Source organism: Tursiops truncatus, chromosome 16 (genome assembly GCF_011762595.2).
Source record: "Tursiops truncatus isolate mTurTru1 chromosome 16, mTurTru1.mat.Y, whole genome shotgun sequence".
NCBI classification, from domain to species: domain Eukaryota; kingdom Metazoa; phylum Chordata; class Mammalia; order Artiodactyla; family Delphinidae; genus Tursiops; species Tursiops truncatus.
In genome coordinates this window covers 79,441,982-79,452,948 of record NC_047049.1, presented here as the reverse complement: position 1 = coordinate 79,452,948, position 10,967 = coordinate 79,441,982, and positions in this window count along the sequence as shown.

Sequence of the window (10,967 nt, the reverse complement as noted above, 5' to 3'; positions counted from 1 at the left end):
ACTGAGTGGGAGAACCCCTGGCAGCAGGAATCCTTGGAAAGGTTTGGGTTTTAGTAAAGAATGTGTTTGTCCAGGAGCAGGCCAGGATGGGAGATTAGATAAGCTCCCAAGTAATGGTACAAGATAACAGCTGAAGGTCATGAGGTGAAAGAAAGCATGTGGAATGGAACAGGTCCATGAGTCAGTATATGAGTCACTTATTACAGGTTCAGAAACCTATACTTGCAAGCTTGACTATTTAGGATACCTTGTTTTATTCGTTTATTTTCTGTTTTCTTCTTGGTTTTAATATAGTTCTTTTTGAAGGATCTTATAGTTGAGCTGTGAGAGCAATTGGAAATGGATTTAGTGTGACTCGTAATTGAGCTGAAATCCTAAAGGAGGAGCAGTAAACCCCCAGGGTCTACATAGTGAAAGACTGAGAAAAAAAGACAACCCCTTTTCTACCCAGAGATTTCTCCTTCAGCTTTTATCTCCTAGAAACCTTGGAGGGTTTTGCTTTTTGTCTCATTAAGGGAAGCTGCTCAATTACAGAGAGTTTCACACCCAACAACTGCCTGGAGGAATGTATTTCATAACTTGTGATTTTGGTGTCAACGCTGTGGAGAGAATTGGGATGGAATTCTGGACTCAGAATGACATAAAAAAATAATGGATTGCTTTAGATGCGGAGGAACCTATTGTCAGAAGAGTTGGTCTGAAAATGATTGCTTGCATATCCAGAATTCTTAAGAGTATTTCCAAGTACTTTGGGACAGTATTTGTTAACCTGGGGGAAGAGATCTTTTTAATCGTCTGGAAAAGTTCCAAGTGTGAATGCTGGCATCTTGTCAGCAAAGTTCTCCATATCCCTGACTCCCTCTGTAGTAGTCAGAAACCAGATATTTAGGGAGGCACGTTTTTTTATTTTCAGATGGCACTGTCTTGCATTTAGAGCTCTAACTCAATTGTTTTTACTAAACCAAAGGTATGCTCTCCTGCATCAACAAAGAAATACCCGTCCCTATGCTGAGAATATGATTATACTGAATCCCAGTGTGGTATTAAAAAGCAGCTGAAATTTTTAGACAATCACAGTCAGAAAAGAAAGCTTGAATTCATAGGAATTTGGAGCTAGAAGATACTTTGGAAATCATTTAGTTCAGCTCCTTCATTTTATAAATAAGGAATGTGGCCCCAAATAATGAAGTTTGCTACTCTCTTGCTCCCCTCGTTCCATTAGAAGGTGCCACTTCATGTGTCAGACTGGGGTCATAGCAAACCCAAACTGTGTGTCTGGCAGACTTTCTATAACATTCATATTGAAAACACTAACCAAAAAATGAACTGACTTAGAGATGTAGGAATTTATCCTCTGTGCCACAGGGAAGGCCTCTGTGTTTGGTGTCAGGCAGACCTGTTAAGAGTCCTGGCTCCTCCACTCACCTGTTAATCTTAGGCAAGTCTCTCTGGGACTCAGTTTTCACACCTATAAAATGGAGAAATCAATCATCATGCCGAAAGTGCAGCAATAGTGACATCATCCAATATGACTTTCTTAATAATGTTCAGTATCAATGCAGCATCAGTGCAGGTCAAGTCCAGGTAGGGGATGTGTACCAGAAGATGTTCTCCTGATGGTGAGACACAATAATAGCAGCACTTCTGACACATGGGTACCACCCGTACTTGCCGGAAACCGGACGACTTGACACATGAGTCCTTCTAACTAAAGGACATCATGAACCCAGTGGCCTCCTGAATTTAACTGCCAATCTCCGTGTCAGTTCAGTGCTATACTTCCCTCTCCTTGATGAACTTCGCCATTGAAACCCCACCTTTTGGACTTCCCTGGTGGTGCAGTGGTTAAGAATCTGACTGCCAATGCAGGGGACATGGGTTCAAGCCCTGGTCCAGGAAGATCCCACATACTGCGGAGCAACTAAGCCCATGAGCCACAACTACTGAGCCTGCGCTCTAGAGCCCGTGAGCCACAACTACTGAAGCCTGTGCACCTAGAGCCCGTGCTCCTCAACAAGAGAAGCCACTGCAGTGAGAAGCCTGCTCACCACAACAAAGAGTAGCCCCCGCTCGCCGCAGCCAGAGAAAGCCCGCGTGCAGCAACGAAGACCCAATCCAGCCAAAAATAAATAAATAAATTTATTAAAAAAAAGAAAAAGAAGCCCCACCTTCCATCCCATGCCCTATTGCCTGATCCTCAGCTAGAAGTGAGGAACCTGCTTATGTTATAGAAAAGAAGATAGATTCTCGACAACTGTGAAGGCAGCAACAGGTATGGCTCATCAGAAGTAGGGTAGGTCAGAGGAGCTGCCTCGTGAACTTCCACACTCTTAGACACGTACACGGATAGCCATGGGTTAGCCTTCCTGGGGGGCAACCTAAAGAATGACCCAGCTGTACTTGATGTCCCCTTAAAAAGGAGGGGCTCAGAAACATGTAGGTAGGGCTGGTTTCACGGGAATGCAGCCTATGCAGTTGCATAAACCCTGCACTCAGAGGAGCCTCACACTGGGTTTAATGCTCTGCTATTGTCATCTTGCAATTCTTAATAGTTTTCTCTTTGCGCTTGTGTTTTTGAGGGAAGTCTAATGAGACAGCAGTGCATCCACATCAGCAGGGGAGATGTGCACCATGTGTGTGTCCACCCTGTTGCTTCCCACCCCACTCATAGATTAGCTGTATGGCTTCTGTAGACAATTACCTTCTACTCAGAAGGGCACTGCATATGGTTTAAGGTCCTGCTATCACTGTCTTGAAATTCTTAACAGTTTTCTCTTTGTGTTGTGTAAACATGGAAATTCAAGTCTGATGGGACAGTGGCACATGTGCCAGAGTAAAGAGGCACAGCCTGTATAGTTATCGCTTTGCTGCCCTGTTTGCATAGTGTTCGTGGAACCCCGAAAGCACAAAATTCCATGGGACTCACTGCATGTGGGAGCTCAGTGCGACTTAACACAAATTAGGTGAGCGCATTCCATCTACAACTGGGCAGCCCCGGGAGGCAGGATCTCTGTGTGAGCCAGAGCTGGCTTCAAGCTCAGAAAGAAGGCAGTGATGTGCCAAGAAGCATGAATGACCAAGGAACCCCATCATATCTTTTCTCGCTCGTGTTACTTCCCTGTGTTAGCCGACCACTGATGTTGAAAATGATGACACAGAAGGACAGAGAAAGATAGAGCGACCCAGAGTTCCTTGTCCTTCCAGCTCTTCCTTAGTCATCAGAAAGCCAGTGGTGGAGGGTGTTGGTAGGATGTGCAGGTATCAAGAAGTGAAATAGAATACTTGAGTTAGTTTAGTTGGGGCCGCATTTCCACTGTCTGTGTGCACGTCAACATTACAAGGTGCCAATTGTGTAATTTTGATGATTCCACATACAAGTAAATGTTCTATTCATATTTAAAGCTGATGTTGCACAATATAAAGATGAACAGTAAAAATTATGTTAATTGTGTAAGATTTTAATTTTTCTTTACTTTGAAAGACATTAAACAGTGAGGCAGAGTTCTAAAATGACCCCCCAGTGACCTGTGCCCTTGTACAATCCCTCCCTTTGCATGTCGGCAGGACCTGTAGTTTGCTTCTAACTAATAGAATATGGCAGAGGTGAAAGAGTTCGGCACATGGAATGAAAGCCCCTAATCACACAGGGAGATCAGCTTGGTGCTTTGTGTCCACCTAGAGGGGTGGGAAGGAGACACAAGAGGGAGGGGATATGGGGATGTATGTATACATATAGCTGATTCACTTTGTTATACAGCAGAAACTAACACACCATTGTAAAGCAATTATACTCCAATAAAGATGTAAAAAAATAATAAAAATAAAGACATGGAAAATTTTAAAAAGCCCCTCATCAGTTAACTTTAAAGTAAAATCAAAAATAAATAAAATTAAAAAATAAAGTAAATCAAAGTGAGATTACCCTAGGTGGGCCATACCTAATCAGGCACACCCTTTAAAAGCGGTTAGAAGCGAGACACTCTTTCTTCTGCTGGCCTTGAAGAAACAAGCACCATGAGTCCTGCAGCTGAACAAACAAAATACTTTGTGCCAACAACAGCATGAGCTTGAAAGAGGAGGACTCAAACCTCAGATGAGACTCCAGCCCTGGGCAACACCTAGATGAAGCCTGTGAGACCCTGGGCAGAGGACACAGCTATACATGCCTGGACTCCTGACCCACAGATTCCATGGGGTAGTACACAGGTGTTGTTTGAAGTTGCTACGTTTGGGGTAATTTGTCGTGCAGCCATAGAAAAATTAATGCAAATAACCAATAAAAACACTGTGAAAAGTTGAGAGGGAGACCTTGGAAGAAAGGGAAAAGCTTTATATTTTAGGCACTCCCTGTTTTTTGAACAAGTCCTGCATCTTTACTTTTCACTGAGCCCCCCAGATTCTGCAGCTGGCCCTGGCTGTTACTCCAGGCTGGTAGAGGCACAGCCAATGGCCTACAGGCTTTCTACTTGACTCTGCAGTGCACATAGGCTTTAGCACAGCCTTTCTGGACACGGCTGGTGTGTAGCATACTTGGGAATACCTTGTGGAGGCTACATATTTCCTCTGTAGGATCTGAATATTATCTTCAAATTTTGAAATGTACAGTCTGAACGAAAATGCGTACATTTCACGCTAGTGATAAATTTGGCTTCTGAAACTTTTATATGTAATTGCTCGTAGCAATTCTTTGGAGGTAGAACTAATGTAATTCTGCATACAATATTTTTAGTGCATAACAAAAATGGTTGAACAATACATAACCATTTATGAACTGTTTCCTATTTATTCTTGTCAGTTAAAATAATTTCTACGGCTTTTTTAAAGGACTGGCTCTCTCCATAATGTTTCTTTAGCACTAGTTGCAGACTTCTGCAGTCGTGCCATTTCCTCAATATGGTTCGTTCTGCAGATGATCTGGGGGTATGTGTGTGTAACCACTATGGCCCACAGCTCTAGTTTGGAAAACAAATACAATGATTCTCCTATTATATTCCCGTAGACTGTGCCAGCTCCACATATTTATGTTAGCAGGAAACCCAGCATCAAACTTTCATGAACTCTGCCATCCCAAAGGACCGGGGTCCTGAGATGCTTACTTGGTCTTATTTAAGTGGCCTCTCCCGCTTACAAATGCCAGGCCAACCTGCTAACTAGTTGGCCTTGGTTTTCAGCTGCCATGGTTCCTACTGCGGCGACAAAGTGTGGCATCCGAAGACCAGATGCTTCCGTGGTCCTGATTCCACCACAGTTTGCGAGGGTGCAAGTTACTTTGGTTTTTGCGCACAGGTTCGCATTCAGAGTGGCTGGATCTGGAGTTGTCTTAAAGCCCTTCCCCCTGATGATCTAGACACTCTGTGCAGAGCAAGGGCCACTAGGACAGGTTAAGAACCTTTTCTTGTTTGCTGTGGGGTCTTCAGGGTCCTTTCCTGCCAGGGAACTTTGACTGAAACAATCCTGAAACATCAGAGTTCCTAATTATTTCAGACATCTAAAGGGAAGGAGTCATGGGCTGGATTCTGTTCTTTGAAACCTACTGAACCCCGTGAAAATCTACTTCTTTTCTCTCAGTTTCCACCGAATCAAAAAACGGATCTGATTCTTAAGGCCTGTGGATGTATATACTTATGTTTACATAACAGAGACCTCTGTAGTGTTGTGAGAAGAGTCCAAGAACTTTTCTGGAGGATGTTCTATGTCCCGTTACGGAAAAGCAATCGGCAGCCCTGGCTTAAAATAATTAATAAATAAAACTGACTTTCCCTGTGCCAGGCACCTTCTACATGTGTATGTGTTGAGAATGTCTTATTCAGTTTTGTTTTCCTCCCTCATACCCAGCGAGGAGCCTACTGCAGCCCCTTTCATAAAGTATGTGTTTAATGGATGTTGGTGGAATTGAATAGAAACAGTAATTAAAACTTGCATCTATTCATAGTTTACAAATCAGGGTCTTGTATACTTTGTCTGCCTCACCACTTAGCTAAGAGTTCTGCCACCCGGAAATTTGGGGGCTGGGGCCCTGGGAACAGTGACCCATGAAACTAACTTACTTCATCCGCTGTGATCCTAAGTAATAAATCAGGATCAAAGCTTTTGGTTGATTCCTGCAACCAGTTCATTCGTCTGATAATCCTTAGGTCCGCCTTGGTTAAGAATGAGCTGACCACAGGCCAGGAAGATACCCTGCTCATCCTTGATGTCAACCTTGTTCTCCAGATTTACTCTCAGATCGGTTATGCAAGCCGACTCCCCAGAGTCCGGGTGCATTTGTGTAGCGGATGCTTTTCTGGCTGACAGCTATTCCAACATATGGCACCTCCTAAGAAGCACCAGAAGATTGAAGTATTCTGATCTCCGTGCTTCGACTGCATTTCTCGAAATAGCTTGGTTATAAAACTCACAACAAATAACACTTCCTTTGACACTCAAAGTGTTAGGAAGAGCTAGACTATGGTGTGTATCTAGACCACTTTGTACCTGAATTTAAATTTTTAACATTCTCTTTAGGGGCAGCCAGTTTCACCGTGTGCATTTTAAAGAACAAGAATGTGTTTGAATGAATGTGTCTGGTCTCCAATCTGTGGGCCCATTCACTTGTTTTTATTGTGTAATATTTTAAACATTGAGAAGAATAAGTAATACAACCAGGTCCTGTGTACACATCACCCAGATTTAACCCCGTGCTGGCGTTGTGCCACGCTTGCTTGCCTGCACTGCGCTCTCGCTCTCTCTCTCTCTCTCTCTCTCTCTCTCTCTCTCTCTCTCTGTGTCTCTCTCTCTCATAAACAAAACATACAGCTACCAATGAAAGCCCCTTTGCTTCCTCTCCATTTCTTTGCCCTCCTTTCCAAGGGGTACCCGTTACTCTGGGTTACTGTATACCCTTCCCATTCCCATGGGAGGGGGCATGTAGGTTGTTTCCAAATTTTTCTTATTACCAACAATGCTGCAATTAACATTCTTGTCCCTCTGTGCACATGTGCTCAAATTTCCTTAGGATTTTATACCTGGAATTGGAATTTCCAGGTTCTGTGGTGTACACGTCTTCAGCACTGCCAGATCACTCTCCAGGGTAGTTGAACCAGTGTACTGTGCCGCCACCAGCATGTGAGGACACCTCTTTCTTCATATTCTATCACGAAACTTGGTAAAGAGCAGACATTTTCATTTTCACTGCTATGTTTAACTATTGTAACTTTACCATAACTACTGAAATCTAGAAAGGCAAGTCCACTCCCTTCTTCTTTTTTTATGTCGTCTAAGCCAAGCAGTTCTAAACTTCTTGAAGCCTATAAACTCTCAGAAATGCTTGAGTACTCCAAAGAGCTTTTGTTTATGGGGATTATTTCTATCAACATTTCCTAGAAATTGAAAGTGTGAAGCTTTTAAAATGTGTAGTGAATTCATTCAAAAGCAACATTAGTAAACCCGTTACATGTGAGCATGAATAACACTTTTAAAAAATTTTATTTATTTTTATACAGCATGTTCGTATTCCCTATTTTACACATATTAGTGTATACATGTCAATCCCAATCTCCCAATTCATCCCCCCACACCCCCACCCCCCCTCTTCGCACCTTGGTGTCCATACATTTGTTCTCTACTTCTGTGTGTCTGTTTCTGCCTTGCAAACCAGTTCATCTGCAGCATTTTTCTAGAATCTACATATATGCATCAATATATGATATTTATTTTTCTCTTTCTGACTTACTTCACTCTGTATGACAGTGTTTAGGTCCGTCCACGTCTTGACAAATGACCCAATTTCATTCCTTATTATGGCTAAGTAATATTCCATTGTATATATATACCACATCTTTATCCATTCATCTGTTGATGGGCATTTAGGTTGCTTCCATATCCTGGCTGTTGTAAATAGTGCTGCAATGAACACTGGGGTGCATGTGTCTTTTTGAATTATAGTTTTCTCTGGACATATACCCAGTAGTGGGATTGCTGGGTCATATGGTAATTCTATTTTTAGTTTTCTAAGGAACCTCCATACTTTTCTCCATAGTGGCTGTATCAATTTACATTCTCACCAACAGTGCAAGAGGGTTCCCTTTTCTCCACACCCTCTCCAGCATTTGTTGTTTGTAGATTTTCTGATGATGCCCATTCTGACTGCTGTGAGGTGATACCTCATTGTAGTTGTGATTTGCATTTCTCTAATAATTAGTGATGTTGAGCAGCTTTTCATGTGCCTCTTGGTCATCTGTATGTCTTCTTTGGAGAGATGTCTATTCTGCCTATTTTTTGATTGGTTTGTTTGTTTTTTTGATATAGAGCTGCATAAGCCGTTTATATATTTTGGAGTTTAATCCTTTGTCCGTTGATTTGTTTGCAAATATTTTCTCCCATTCTGAGGGTTTTCGTCTTGATTAGAGTTTCCTTTGTTTTTCAAAAGCTAAGTTTCATTGGGTTCCATTTGTTTATTTTTCTTTTTATTTCCATTACTCTAGGAGAAGGGTCAAAAAAGATCTTGCTCTGATTTATGTTGAAGAGTGTTCTTCCTATGTTTTCCTCTAAGAGTTTTATAGTGTCCAGTCTTACATTTAGGTCTTTAATCCACTTTGAGTTTATTTTTATGTGTGTTGTTAGGGAGTGTTCTGATTTCATTCTTTTCCATGTAGCTGTCCAGTTTTCCCAGCACCACTTACTGAAGAGACTGTCTTTTCTCCACTGTATATCCTCACCTCCTTCGTCATAGATTAGTTGACGATAGGTGCATGGGTTTTCTCTGGACTTTCTATCCTGTTCCATTGATGTATTTGTTTTTATGCAAGTACCATATTCTCTTGATTACTAGCTTCGTAGTATAGTCTGAAGTCAGGGAATCTGATTCCTCCGGCTCTGTTTTTTTCCCTCAAGACTGCTTTGGCTATTCGGGGTCTTTTGTGTCTCCATACAAATTTTAAGATTTTTTGTTCATGTTCTGTAAAAAATGCCATTGGTAATTCGATAAGGATTGCATTGAATCTGTAGATTGCTTTGGGTAGTATAGTCATTTTCACAATATGGATTCTTCCAATCCAAGAACATGGTATATCTCTCCATCTGTTTGTGTCATCTTTGATTTCTTTCATCAGTGTCTTATAGTTTTCTGAGTACAGACCTTTTACCTCCTGAGGTAGGTTTATTCCTAGGTATTTTATTCTTTTTGTTGCAATGGTGAGTGGGATTGTTTCCTTCATTTCTCTTTCTGATCTTTCGTTGTTAGTGTATAGGAATGCAAGAGATTTTTGTGCATTAATTTTGAATCCTGCAACTTAATCAAATTCATTGATTAGCTCTAGTCATTTTCTGGTGGCATCTTTAGGATTATCTGTGTATAGTATCATGTCATCTGCAAACAGTGACAGTTTTACTTCTTTCACAATTTGGATTCCTTTTATTTCTTTTTCTTCTCCGATTGCCATGGCTAGGACTTCCAAAACTATGTTGAAGAATAATGGTGAAGGTGGACATCCTTGTCTTGTTCCTGATCTTAGAGGAAATGCTTTCAGTTTTTCACCATTGAGGATGATGTTGGCTGTGGGTTTTTCGTATATGGCCTTTATTATGTTGAGGTAGCTTCCCTCTGCCCTCTTTCTGGAGAATTTTTGTCATAAATGGATGTTGAATTTTGTCAGAAGCTTTTTCTGCATCAATTGAGATGATCATTTGATTTTTATTTCTCAATTTGTTAATATGCTGTATCACATTGATTGATTTGCATATATTGAAGAATCCTTACTTCCCTGGGATAAATCCCACTTGATCGTGGTGTATGATCCTTTTAATGTATTGTTGGATTCTGTTTCCTAGTATTTTGTTGATGATTTTTGCATCTATATTCATCAGTGATATTGGTCTGTAGTTTTATTTTTTTTGTAGTATCTCTGTCTCGTTTTGGTATCAGGATGATCATGGCCTCGTAGAATGAGTTTGGGAGTGTTCCTTCCTCTGCAAAATTTTGGAAGAGTTTGAGAAAGGTGGGTGTTAGCTCTTCTCTAAATGTTTGATAGAATTCTCCTGTGAAGCCATCTCATCCTGGATTTTTGTGTGTTGGAAGATTTTTTATCCCAGTTTCAATTTCATTACTTGTGATTGGTCTGATCATATTTTCTATTTCTTCCTGGTTCAGTCTTGGATGGTTATACCTTTCTAAGAATTTGTCCATTTCTTCCAGGTTGTCCATTTTATTGGCATAGAGTTGCTTGTAGTAGTCTCTTAGGATGCTTTGTATTTCTGTTGTGTCTGTTGTAACTTCTCCTTTTTCATTTCTAATTTTATTGATTTGAGTCCTCTCCCTCTTTTTCTTGATGAGTTTGTTTATATTCTCAAAGAACCAGCTTTTAGTTTTATTGATCTTTGCTATTGTTTTCTTTGTTTCTATTTCATTTATTTCTGTTCTGATCTTTATGATTTGTTTCCTTCTACTAACTTCGGGTTTTGTTTGTTCTTCTTTCTCTAATTCCTTTAGGTGTAGGGTAAGATTGTTTATTTGAGATTTTTCTTGTTTCTTGAGGTAGGATTGTACTGCTATAAACTTCCCTCTTAGAACTGCTTTTGCTGCATCCCACAGGTTTTGGATTGCCGTGTTTTCATTGTCATTTGTCTCTAGGTGTTTTTTGATTTCCTCTTTGATTTTTTCAGTCATCTCTTGGTTATTTAGTAATGTATTGTTTAGGCTCCATGTGTTCGTGTTTTTTACATTTTTTCCCCTGTAATTTATTTCTAATCTCATAACATTGTGGTTGGAAAAGATGTTTGATACGATTTCAATTTTCTTAAATTTACCGAGGCTTGATTTGTGACCCAAGATATGATCTATCCTGGAGAATGTTCCATGTGCACTTGAGAAGAAAGTGTAATCTGCTGTTTTCGGATGGAATGTTCTGTAAATATCAATTAAATCTATCTGGTCTATCGTGTCATTTAAAGCTTGTGTTTCCTTATTAATTTTCTGTCTGGATGATCTGTCC